The following is a 13,289-nucleotide window of genomic DNA, read 5'->3' as shown; positions in this document are numbered from 1 at the left end:
ATATGGCCAAACTGGTGGCAAGTGGCATTTTGGCAGCTGCACGCTTGACTTTTCTCAGTTCATGGGCAGTTATTTTGCGCCTTGGTTTTTCCACACGCTTCTTGCGACCCTGTTGACTATTTTGAATGAAACGCTTGATTGTTCGATGATCACGCTTCAGAAGCTTTGCAATTTTAAGAGTGCTGCATCCCTCTGCAAGATATCTCACTATTTTTTGACTTTTCTGAGCCTGTCAAGTCCTTCTTTTGACCCATTTTGCCAAAGGAAAGGAAGTTGCCTAATAATTATGCACACCTGATATAGGGTGTTGATGTCATTAGACCACACCCCTTCTCATTACAGAGATGCACATCACCTAATATGCTTAATTGGTAGTAGGCTTTCGAGCCTATACAGCTTGGAGTAAGACAACATGCATAAAGAGGATGATGTGGTCAAAATACTCATTTGCCTAATAATTCTGCACTCCCTGTATATATATATATATATTGATTTTTGTGATCTTAAATTACCAACATATGGCAAATACAGCACCGAAACATTATATAATATAAATATGCGCAAAATAGATACCTAAAAAACGCTTTTTTAATAATCAAGACATGGCGGTGTAACTATTTATAGGGATGTACTGTGATAAATAGGGAGTAAATGCTTTTTCCGACAGGCGAAATACGCCCCAGCTGGCCTTTTACAAAAAAAATTACATCTATTTTTTTTTATAAATTCAGCCGCACATGTGCGCTTCTCTGGAGGCGAGCTGGGGTGCAGTTAAAGGCGAAGTACATACAGAGTTCGCCTAGCCTTTGATAAATCTACCCCTCAGCTTGAGGTAGTGAGAGGACATCCAAGATGATGGTGTGTGGTCTTCCCGACGGAGCTAACTTACAAGACTTTAGCTCCTATAACAATAGGGTCTCTAGATACCCAAGAGGAAGTCAAACAGAATAGTTTAGTGTTAGGAGCGCCTATTTAAAGGCTAAGTCTAATGAGGGTATAAATAAAAAAATTTTCGTTAAGTATACCAGCACAAGGAGCCCAAGTGTGTAAAAAATATTTACAGGTTTATTATAGCTTAAAAATTTACAAATTTATTAAAGCAATAGCTAGGTGTCTATAATTGCAAACAGATTTATAAAAGTATATGGATCCATATTACTTCATAAATAAATAATAATTAAAAACATTCAATGGTGGACTGTTTATATGATAAAATCAGTTTTACAGTCTATGATAAGATTGGTTTGGGTGAAATCAAAAAGATGTACAAATGATACAGTAAAATACAATAAAATAAAATACAGAAATAATGCAATAAAATTCAGAAATGGTGTACAAAAAGCAGCAAATGGGGATAGGTCGTGTGACCTAGGATAAGAACATATGGTGTACAAAAAGCAGCAAATGGGGATAGGTCGTGTGACCTAGGATAAGAACATATATGTGAAAGATGTCTTCCTGATTTAATTTGAGAAAAAAAATAAAAAAATAAAATAAAAAAATGATGATAATCCTTTGAAAAATTAAGTGAAATGATTTTTTAACCTGAAAAAAAATGTGTGAATCCCCTCGTGAAAAGTCAAAAAGTGTCCAAAATTAAGTCAGTAATTATATCAAAAAAAGCAAAAAAGTCAATAATGAAAAACCAAAAATCCAAAATAAGATATCAAATTAAAAATGAGATATCAAATTAAAAATGAAATCCAAAAATTTCTTTAGTGATAATGTGATGTCCAATAAAAGTCAAAAATGCCACCTGTGTTTATGAATCAAACTGTGAATAGCTGAAAAAATAAAAATAAAAATCCAACTGACCAATTTCTTGAAAATATTGGATATAAGAAACAGTAAATATAAAAAATGATTATAAGAAAGTGTAAGACGATCCAATCCCTGTGGAAAAAGAAAAAGAAGAAGATTCATAAACACAGGTGGCATTTTTGACTTTTATTGGACATCACATTATCACTAAAGAAATTTTTGGATTTCATTTTTAATTTGATATCTCATTTTTAATTTGATATCTTATTTTGGATTTTTGGTTTTTCATTATTGACTTTTTTGCTTTTTTTGATATAATTACTGACTTAATTTTGGACACTTTTTGACTTTTCACGAGGGGATTCACACATTTTTTTTCAGGTTAAAAAATCATTTCACTTAATTTTTCAAAGGATTATCATCATTTTTTTTTTTTTTTTTTTTCTCAAATTAAATCAGGAAGACATCTTTCACATATATGTTCTTATCCTAGGTCACACGACCTATCCCCATTTGCTGCTTTTTGTACACCATATGTTCTTATCCTAGGTCACACGACCTATCCCCATTTGCTGCTTTTTGTACACCATTTCTGAATTTTATTGCATTATTTCTGTATTTTATTTTATTGTATTTTACTGTATCATTTGTACATCTTTTTGATTTCACCCAAACCAATCTTATCATAGACTGTAAAACTGATTTTATCATATAAACAGTCCACCATTGAATGTTTTTAATTATTGTTTATTTATGAAGTAATATGGATCCATATACTTTTATGCTTTTATAAATCTGTTTGCAATTATAGACACCTAGCTATTGCTTTAATAAATTTGTTAATTTTAAAGCTATAATAAACCTGTAAATATTTTTTACACACTTGGGCTCCTTGTGCTGGTATACTTAACGAAATTTTTTTTATTTATACCCTCATTAGACTTAGCCTTTAAATAGGCGCTCCTAACACTAAACTATTCTGTTGGACATCCAAGATGAGATATGAGAGAGACAGTTAGTGAAACGGGTTAGCAAGGAAGAAGATAGATCTGGTGCAGAGAGGTATATTTGTGTGCCGTCGGCATACAAATGGTATTGAAACCTGTGGGACTTTATTAAGGAACCTAATGAGGATGTGTAGATTGAGAAGAGAAGGGGACCGATGACAGATCCTTGTGGTACCCCAACAGAAAGAGGTAACGGAACAGAAGAAGCCCCACAGAAGGCTACACTAAAGGTATGGTTAGACAGATAGGAAGAGAACCACGAGAGAGCAGTGTTGTAGATGCCGAAGGATTGGAGGGTTTGGAGCAAAAGAGGGTTTCGTAACCCTCTACGGACTAAATAAGATGTTTTCAATTTGTCAGATATTATTTTGGATGATAATGACATCAGACTACTAAGTAAAGGTTTGAATTTTGCTCCGAAAAAGGCACCGAACAAATTTGAGGTGTTCATAGATGTACAAAAGTTTGTTTGTTAGCTTACTCTAAAAAGGTATTATATTAAGAATCCCTGTGATAGAAAGAATTACAATCCAGAATATTTAGAATATAATGATCTGGAGACTCTAAAAACACTACGTGATCTAGAGAATTCCAGCAATATAATTGATGCATTGCCACTAGCACCAATTGAAATAGAGGAACTTATGAACTTATCAACATATGAGGAAGAACAACAGATTATTCATTCTAACTTCAAAAAGAAATCTAGTTTTCTTTCATGTAATTGGCAAGAGTCCATGAGCTAGTGACGTATGGGATATACATTCCTACCAGGAGCGGCAAAGTTTCCCAAACCTCAAAATGCCTATAAATACACCCCTCACCACACCCACAATTCAGTTTTACAAACTTTGCCTCCCATGGAGGTGGTGAAGTAAGTTTGTGCTAGATTTCTACGTTGATATGCGCTTCGCAGCAGGCTGAAGCCCGGTTTTCCTCTCAGAGTGCAGTGAATGTCAGAGGGTGAAGAGAGTATTGCCTATTTGAATACCATGGCCTTCCTCTAGAGGATCTATTTTATAGGTTCTCTGTTATCGGTCGTAGACATTTCTTCTCCTACCTCCCTTTTCAGATCGACAATATACTCTTATATACCATTACCTCTACTGATTTTCGTTTCAGTACTGGTTTGGCTATCTACTATATGTAGATGAGTGTCTTAGGGTAAGTAAGTCTTATTTTATTTATGACACTCTAAGCTATGGTTGGGCACTTTATATGTAAAGTTCTAAATATATGTTTTAAACTTATATTTGCCATGATTCAGGATAATCAGTGTTCCTTCTTTCAGACTGTCAGTTTTATTTTTTGGGAAAATGCATATGAATAAATATTTTTCTTACCTTAAAATTTTCAATTGACTTTTTTCTTCTAAATTGCGGGCTGTTAGGCTCGCGGGTGCAGAAAATGCTACAATTTATTGCGTCATTTTTGGCACGAGACTTTTTTGGCGCAAAAATATCGTCACATGGTTGCGTCATTTTTCACGCATGTTTGTTGCAGACGTTTTTGGCGCCAAAAAATGTGGGCATCATACTTGGCGCCAAAAAATGTGGGCATCATACTTGGCGCCAAAAAAACATAATTTATGCTTACCTGATAAATTTATTTCTCTTGTAGTGTATCCAGTCCACGGATCATCCATTACTTATGGGGATATTAACTCCTCCCCAACAGGAAGTGCAAGAGGATTCACCCAGCAGAGCTGCTATATAGCTCCTCCCCTAACTGCCATTACCAGTCATTCGACCGAAAACATGCAGAGAAAGGAAAACCATAGGGTGCAGTGGTGACTGTAGTTTAATGGAAAAATTACCTGCCTTAAAGTGACAGGGCGGGCCGTGGACTGGATACACTACAAGAGAAATAAATTTATCAGGTAAGCATAAATTATGTTTTCTCTTGTTAAGTGTATCCAGTCCACGGATCATCCATTACTTATGGGATACCAATACCAAAGCTAAAGTACACGGATGACGGGAGGGACAGGCAGGCTCTTTATACGGAAGGAACCACTGCCTGAAGAACCTTTCTCCCAAAAACAGCCTCCGAAGAAGCAAAAGTGTCAAATTTGTAAAATTTGGAAAAAGTATGAAGAGAAGACCAAGTTGCAGCCTTGCAAATCTGTTCAACAGAAGCCTCATTCTTAAAGGCCCAAGTGGAAGCCACAGCTCTAGTAGAATGTGCTGTAATTCTTTCAGGAGGCTGCTGTCCAGCAGTCTCATAGGCTAACCGTATTATGCTACGAAGCCAAAAGGAGAGAGAGGTAGCCGAAGCTTTTTGACCTCTCCTCTGACCAGAATAAACGACAAACAGGGAAGACGTTTGTCGAAAATCCTTAGTTGCCTGTAGATAAAATTTCAGGGCACGGACTACATCTAGATTGTGTAGCAGACGTTCCTTTTTCGAAGAAGGATTAGGACACAAAGATGGAACCACAATCTCTTGATTGATATTCCTGTTAGTGACCACCTTAGGTAGGAACCCAGGTTTAGTACGCAGAACTACCTTGTCTGAATGAAAAATCAGATAAGGAGAATCACAATGTAAGGTAGTTAACTCAGAGACTCTTCGAGCCGAGGAAATCGCCATTAAAAACAGAACTTTCCAAGATAACAACTTGATATCAATGGAATGAAGGGGTTCAAACGGAACCCCCTGTAAAACATTAAGAACTAAGTTCAAACTCCATGGTGGAGCAACAGTTTTAAACACAGGCTTGATCCTAGCTAAAGCCTGACAAAAAGCTTGAACGTCCGGAACTTCACGTTTGTGTAAAAGAATGGACAGAGCTGAAATCTGTCCCTTTAAGGAACTAGCGGATAAACCCTTTTCTAAACCTTCTTGTAGAAAAGACAATATCCTCGGAATCCTAACCTTACTCTATGAGTAACTCTTGGATTCGCACCAATATAAGTATTTGCGCCATATCTTATGGTAAATCTTTCTGGTAACAGGCTTCCTAGCCTGTATTAAGGTATCAATAACTGACTCAGAAAAACCACGTTTTGATAAAATCAAGCGTTCAATTTCCAAGCAGTCAGCTTCAGAGAAATTAGATTTTGATGTTTGAAGGGACCCTGGATCAGAAGGTCCTGTTTCAGAGGTAGCGACCAAGGTGGACAGGATGACATGTCCACTAGATCTGCATACCAAGTCCTGCGTGGCCATGCAGGCGCTATTAGAATCACTGATGCTCTCTCCTGTTTGATTCTGGCAATCAATCGAGGAAGCATCGGGAAGGGTGGAAACACATAAGCCATCCCGAAGGTCCAAGGTGCTGTCAAAGCATCTATCAGAACCGCTCCCGGATCCCTGGATCTGGACCCGTAACGAGGAAGCTTGGCGTTCTGTCGAGACGCCATGAGATCTATCTCTGGTTTGCCCCAACGTCGAAGTATTTGGGCAAAGACCTCCGGATGAAGTTCCCACTCCCCCGGATGAAAAGTCTGACGACTTAAGAAATCCGCCTCCCAGTTCTCCACTCCCGGGATGTGGATTGCTGACAGGTGGCAAGAGTGAGACTCTGCCCAGCGAATTATCTTTGATACTTCCATCATTGCTAGGGAGCTTCTTGTCCCTCCCTGATGGTTGATGTAAGCTACAGTCGTGATGTTGTCCGACTGAAACCTGATGAACCCCCGAGTTGTTAACTGGGGTCAAGCCAGAAGGGCATTGAGAACTGCTCTCAATTCCAGAATGTTTATTGGTAGGAGACTCTCCTCCTGATTCCATTGTCCCTGAGCCTTCAGAGAATTCCAGACAGCGCCCCAACCTAGTAGGCTGGCGTCTGTTGTTACAATTGTCCAGTCCGGCCTGCTGAATGGCATCCCCCTGGACAGATGTGGCCGAGAAAGCCACCATAGAAGAGAATTTCTGGTCTCTTGATCCAGATTCAGAGTAGGGGACAAGTCTGAGTAATCCCCATTCCACTGACTTAGCATGCACAATTGCAGCGGTCTGAGATGTAGGCGTGCAAAGGGTACTATGTCCATTGCTGCTACCATTAAGCCGATCACCTCCATGCATTGAGCTACTGACGGGTGTTGAATGGAATGAAGGACACGGCATGCATTTTGAAGCTTTGTTAACCTGTCTTCTGTCAGGTAAATCTTCATTTCTACAGAATCTATAAGAGTCCCCAAGAAGGGAACTCTTGTGAGTGGAAAGAGAGAACTCTTCTTTTCGTTCACCTTCCATCCATGCGACCTTAGAAATGCCAGTACTAACTCTGTATGAGACTTGGCAGTTTGAAAGCTTGAAGCTTGTATCAGAATGTCGTCTAGGTACGGAGCTACCGCAATTCCTCGCGGTCTTAGTACCGCCAGAAGAGCACCCAGAACCTTTGTGAAGATTCTCGTAGCCGTAGCCAATCCGAATGGAAGAGCTACAAACTGGTAATGCCTGTCTAGAAAGGCAAACCTTAGATACCGGTAATGATCTTTGTGAATCGGTATGTGAAGGTAAGCATCCTTTAAATCGACTGTGGTCATGTACTGACCCTTTTGGATCATGGGTAAAATTGTCCGAATAGTTTCCATTTTGAACGATGGAACTCTTAGGAATTTGTTTAGGATCTTTAAATCCAAGATTGGCCTGAAAGTTCCCTCTTTTTTGGGAACCACAAACAGATTTGAGTAAAACCCTTGTCCTTGTTCCGACCGCGGAACCGGATGGATCACTCCCATTAATAAAAGATCTTGTACGCAGCGTAGAAACGCCTCTTTCTTTATTTGGTTTGTTGACAACCTTGACAGATGAAATCTCCCTCTTGGGGGAGATAATTTGAAGTCTAGAAGGTATCCCTGAGATATGATCTCTAACGCCCAGGGATCCTGGACATCTCTTGCCCAAGCCTGGGCGAAGAGAGAAAGTCTGCCCCCCACTAGATCCGTTCCCAGATCGGGGGCCCTCGATTCATGCTGTCTTAGGGGCAGCAGCAGGTTTCCTGGCCTGCTTGCCCTTGTTCCAGGACTGGTTAGGTCTCCAGCCTTGTCTGTAGCGAGCAACAGCTCCTTCCTGTTTTGGTGCAGAGGAAGTTGATGCTGCTCCTGCTTTGAAATTACGAAAGGAACGAAAATTAGACTGTCTAGCCTTAGGTTTGGCTCTGTCTTGAGGCAGGGCATGGCCTTTACCTCCTGTAATGTCAGCGATAATTTCTTTCAACCCGGGCCCGAATAAGGTCTGCCCTTTGAAAGGTATATTAAGCAATTTAGATTTAGAAGTAACGTCAGCTGACCAGGATTTTAGCCACAGTGCTCTGCGTGCCTGAATGGCGAATCCGGAATTCTTAGCCGTAAGTTTAGTTAAATGTACTACGGCATCTGAAATAAATGAGTTAGCTAACTTAAGGGCTTTAAGCTTGTGTGTAATCTCATCTAATGGAGCTGATTCAAGTGTCTCTTCCAGAGACTCAAACCAAAATGCTGCTGCAGCCGTGACAGGCGCAATGCATGCAAGAGGTTGCAATATAAAACCTTGTTGAACAAACATTTTCTTAAGGTAACCCTCTAACTTTTTATCCATTGGATCTGAAAAGGCACAGCTATCCTCCACCGGGATAGTGGTACGCTTAGCTAAAGTAGAAACTGCTCCCTCCACCTTAGGGACCGTTTGCCATAAGTCCCGTGTGGTGGCGTCTATTGGAAACATCTTTCTAAATATCGGAGGGGGTGAGAACGGCACACCGGGTCTATCCCACTCCTTAGTAACAATTTCAGTAAGTCTCTTAGGTATAGGAAAAACGTCAGTACTCGCCGGTACCGCAAAATATTTATCCAACCTACACATTTTCTCTGGTATTGCAACTGTGTTACAATCATTCAGAGCAGCTAACACCTCCCCTAGTAATACACGGAGGTTTTCCAGCTTAAATTTAAAATTTGAAATATCTGAATCCAGTTTGTTTGGATCAGAACCGTCACCCGCAGAATGAAGCTCTCCGTCCTCATGTTCTGCAAATTGTGACGCAGTGTCTGACATGGCCCTAATATTATCAGCGCACTCTGTTCTCACCCCAGAGTGATCACGCTTACCTCTTAGTTCTGGTAATTTAGCCAAAACTTCAGTCATAACAGTAGCCATATCCTGTAATGTGATTTGTAATGGCCGCCCAGATGTACTCGGCGCTACAATATCACGCACCTCCCGAGCGGGAGATGCAGGTACTGACACGTGAGGCGAGTTAGTCGGCATAACTCTCCCCTCGTTGTTTGGTGAAATATGTTCAATTTGTACAGATTGACTTTTATTTAAAGTAGCATCAATACAGTTAGTACATAAATTTCTATTGGGCTCCACTTTGGCTTTAGCACATATAGCACAGATATCTTCCTCTGAATCAGACATGTTTAACACACTAGCAAATAAACTAGCAACTTGGAAATACTTTTCAAGTAATTTACTATAATATGAAAACGTACTGTGCCTATAAGAAGCACAGAAAAAGTTATGACAGTTGAAAATTAATAAACTGAAAAGTTATAGCATCAAATCTTTGTAAAAAACACAATTTTAGCAAAGGATTGCTCCCATTAGCAAAGGATAACTAACCCTGATAGCAGAAAAAAAAATAAAAAAAAAAATACAGAAATAAACGTTTTTTTATCACAGTCAACTACAATCTCACAGCTCTGCTGTGAGTGATTACCTCCCTCAAAACAAGTTTTGAAGACCCCTGAGTTCTGTAGAGATGAACCGGATCATGCAGGGAAGACAATAAACTTCTGACTGAATTTTTTGATGCGTAGCAAAAGCGCCAAAAAAGGCCCATCCCCATCACACATAACAGTGAGAGAGATCAGTAAACTGTCATAAATTAAATAAAACGACTGCCAAGTGGAAAAAAATAGTGCCCAAAACATTTTTTCACCCAGTACCTCAGAAAATTAAACGATTTTACATGCCAGCAAAAAACGTTTAACATTAATAAATTGAGTGTTATTAAAAAGCCTGTTGCTAGTCCCTGCAAATTAGGCTAAAGTTTTATGCATACAGTATAATTCCAGTGAAGTGCCATTCCCCAGAATACTGAAGTGTAAAATATACATACATGACAGCCTGATACCAGTTGCTGCTACTGCATTTAAGGCTGAGTTTACATTATATCGGTATGGCAGAATTTTCCCATCAATTCCATTGTCAGAAAATAATAAGCTGCTACATACCTCTTTGCAGATTAATCTGCCCGCTGTCCCCTGATCTGAAGTTTACCTCTCCTCAGATGGCCGAGAAACAGCAATATGATCTTAACTACTCCGGCTAAAATCATAGAAAAACTCAGGTAGATTCTTCTTCAAATTCTACCAGAGAAGGAATAACACACTCCGGTGCTATTATAAAATAACAAACTTTTGATTGAAGGTATGAAACTAAGTATAATCACCACAGTCCTCTCACACATCCTATCTATTCGTTGGGTGCAAGAGAATGACTGGTAATGGCAGTTAGGGGAGGAGCTATATAGCAGCTCTGCTGGGTGAATCCTCTTGCACTTCCTGTTGGGGAGGAGTTAATATCCCCATAAGTAATGGATGATCCGTGGACTGGATACACTTAACAAGAGAAATGTGGGCGTCATACTTGGCGCCAGTTTTTTTCACATTATTTCAGTCTCACTTTTTAGTTGCTTCTGGTTGCTAGAGGCTTGTTTTGTTTTGCATTTTTTCCCATTCTGGAAACTGTCATTTAAGGAATTTGATGATAATTTTGCTTTATATGTTGTTTTTTTCTATTACATATTGCAAGATGTCACTACCTGACCCTGGATCAGAATCTACTTCTGGAAAGATGCTGCCTGATGTTGGTTCTACCAAAGCTAAGTGCATTTGTTGTAAACTTTTGGTAACTGTTCCTACGGCTGTAGTTTGTGTTAGTTGTCATGATAAACTATCTAACGCGGATAATATTTCCATTAGTAATAATCCATTACCTGTTGTTGTTCCTTCAACATCTAATGTTCAGGATGTTCCTGTTAATGTAAGAGAATTTGTATCTAATTCTATTCGGAAGGCTCTGTCTGTTATTCCTCCTTCTAGTAAACGTAAAAGGTCTTTTAAAACTTCTCATATTTCAGATGAATTTTTAAATGACCGCCATCATTCTGACTTATCTATTTCTGATGAGGATCTATCTGGTTCAGAAGATTCAGCCTCAGGTATTGACACTGATAAATCTTCATATTTGTTTAAGATGGAGTTTATTCGTTCTTTACTTAAAGAAGTGTTGATTGCATTAGATATGGAGGAGTCTAGTCCTCTTGATATTAAAACTAATAAGCATTTAAATTCAGTTTTTAAACCTCATGTAGTTATTCCAGAAGTTTTTCCAGTTCCTGATGCTATTTCAGAAGTAATTTCTAGGGAATGGAATAGTCTGGGTACTTCATTTACTCCTTCTCCAAGGTTTAAGAAATTGTACCCTTTGCCATCTGATAGATTAGAGTTTTGGGAAAAAATCCCCAAAGTTGATGGGGCTATCTCTACTCTTGCTAAACATACTACTATTCCTACGGCAGATAGTACTTCTTTTAAAGATCCTTTAGATAGGAAGCTTGAATCCTTTCTAAGGAAGGCTTATTTAAGTTCAGGTAATCTTCTTAGACCTGCTATTTCTTTGGCTGATGTTGCTGCAGCTTCTACCTTCTGGTTGGAGGCTTTAGCGCAACAAGTGTCAGACCAAAATGCTTATAGCATTGTTAAACTTCTTCAACATGCTAATAACTTTATGTGTGATGCCATTTTTGATATCATTAGGATTGATGTCAGGTATATGTCTTTAGCTATTTTAGCTAGAAGAGCTTTATGGCTTAAGTCTTGGAATGCAGACATGACTTCTAAGTCAACGTTGCTTTTTCTTTCTTTCCAATTATTTGGTTCTCAGTTGGATTCAATAATTTCAACTGTTACTGGGGGGAAGGGAGCCTTTTTGCCTCAGGACAAAAAAAATCTAAAGGTAAATATAGGGCTGCTAATCGTTTTCGTTCTTTTCGTAGAAGCCTGACCCTTCCCCTAAAGGAACAGTTTCCGTTTGGAAACCTTCTCCAGTCTGGAATAAATCCAAGCCTTTTAGAAAGTCAAAACCAGCTCCCAAATCCGCATGAAGGTGTGGCCCTCATTCCAGCACAGCTGGTAGGTGGCAGGTTACATTTTTCAAAGATGTTTGGACCAATTCGATTCAAAGTCTTTGGATTCAGAACATTGTTTCTCAAGGGTACAGAATAGGTTTCGAGGTAAGACCGCATGTGAGAAGATTTTTCCTCTCACGCATTCCAGTAAACCCAGTAAAGGCTCAGGCGTTTCTGAAATGTGTTTCAGACCTGGAGTCGGCTGGGGTAATTGTGCCAGTTCCAGATCTGGAATGGGGTCTGGGGTTTTACTCAAATCTGTTCATTGTGCCAAAGAAGGAGAATTCTTTCAGATCAGTTCTGGATCTAAAAATATTGAATTTTTATGTAAGGATACCAACATTCAAAATGGTGACTATAAGGACTATTCTGCCTTTTGTTCAGCAAGGGCATTATATGTCTACAATAGACTTACAGGATGCATATCTTCATATTCCAATTCATCCAGACTACTATCAGTTCCTGAGATTCTCTTTTCTAGACAAGCATTACCAGTTTGTTGCTCTTCCTTTTGGCCTAGCAACAGCTCCAAGGATCTTTTCAAAGGTTCTCGGTGCCCTTCTCTCTGTAAACAGAGAACAGGGTATTGCGGTATTTCCTTATTTGGACGATATCTTCGTACTTGCTCAGTCTTTACATTCTGCAGAATCTCATACGAATCAACTTGTGTTGTTTCTTCAAAGACATGGTTGGAGGATCAATTTACCAAAGAGTTCCTTGATTCCTCAGACAAGGGTAACCTTTTTGGGTTTCCAGATAGATTCAGTGTCCATGACTTTGTCTCTAACAGAAAAGAGACATCTGAAATTAGTTTCAGCTTGTCGAAACCTTCAGTCTCAATCATTCCCTTCTGTAGCTTTGTGCATGGAAAATCTAGGTCTCATGACTGCTGCATCGGACGCAATCCCTTTTGCTCGTTTTCACATGAGACCTCTCCAGCTTTGTATGCTGAACCAATGGTGCAGGGATTATACAAAGATATCACAATTAATATCCTTAAATCCCAATGTTCGAGCTTCTCTGACTTGGTGGTTGGATCACCATTGTTTAATTCAAGGGGCCTCTTTTGTTTGTCCAACCTGGACTGTGATCTCAACAGATGCGAGTCTTTCAGGTTGGGGAGCTGTATGGGGATCTCTGACAGCACAGGGGGTTTGGGAATCTCAGGAGGCGAGATTACCAATCAACATTTTGGAACTCCGTGCGATTTTCAGAGCTCTTCAGTTCTGGCCTCTTCTAAAGAGAGAATCGTTTATTTGTTTTCAGACAGACAATGTCACAACCGTGGCGTATGTCAATCATCAAGGTGGGACTCACAGTCCTCAGGCTATGAAAGAAGTATCTCGGATACTTGTATGGGCGGAATCCAGCTCCTGTCTAATATCTGCGGTTCACAT

This window comes from Bombina bombina, chromosome 7 (genome assembly GCF_027579735.1).
Source record: "Bombina bombina isolate aBomBom1 chromosome 7, aBomBom1.pri, whole genome shotgun sequence".
NCBI lineage: Eukaryota > Metazoa > Chordata > Amphibia > Anura > Bombinatoridae > Bombina > Bombina bombina.
Note: the sequence above shows the minus strand (reverse complement) of the source record.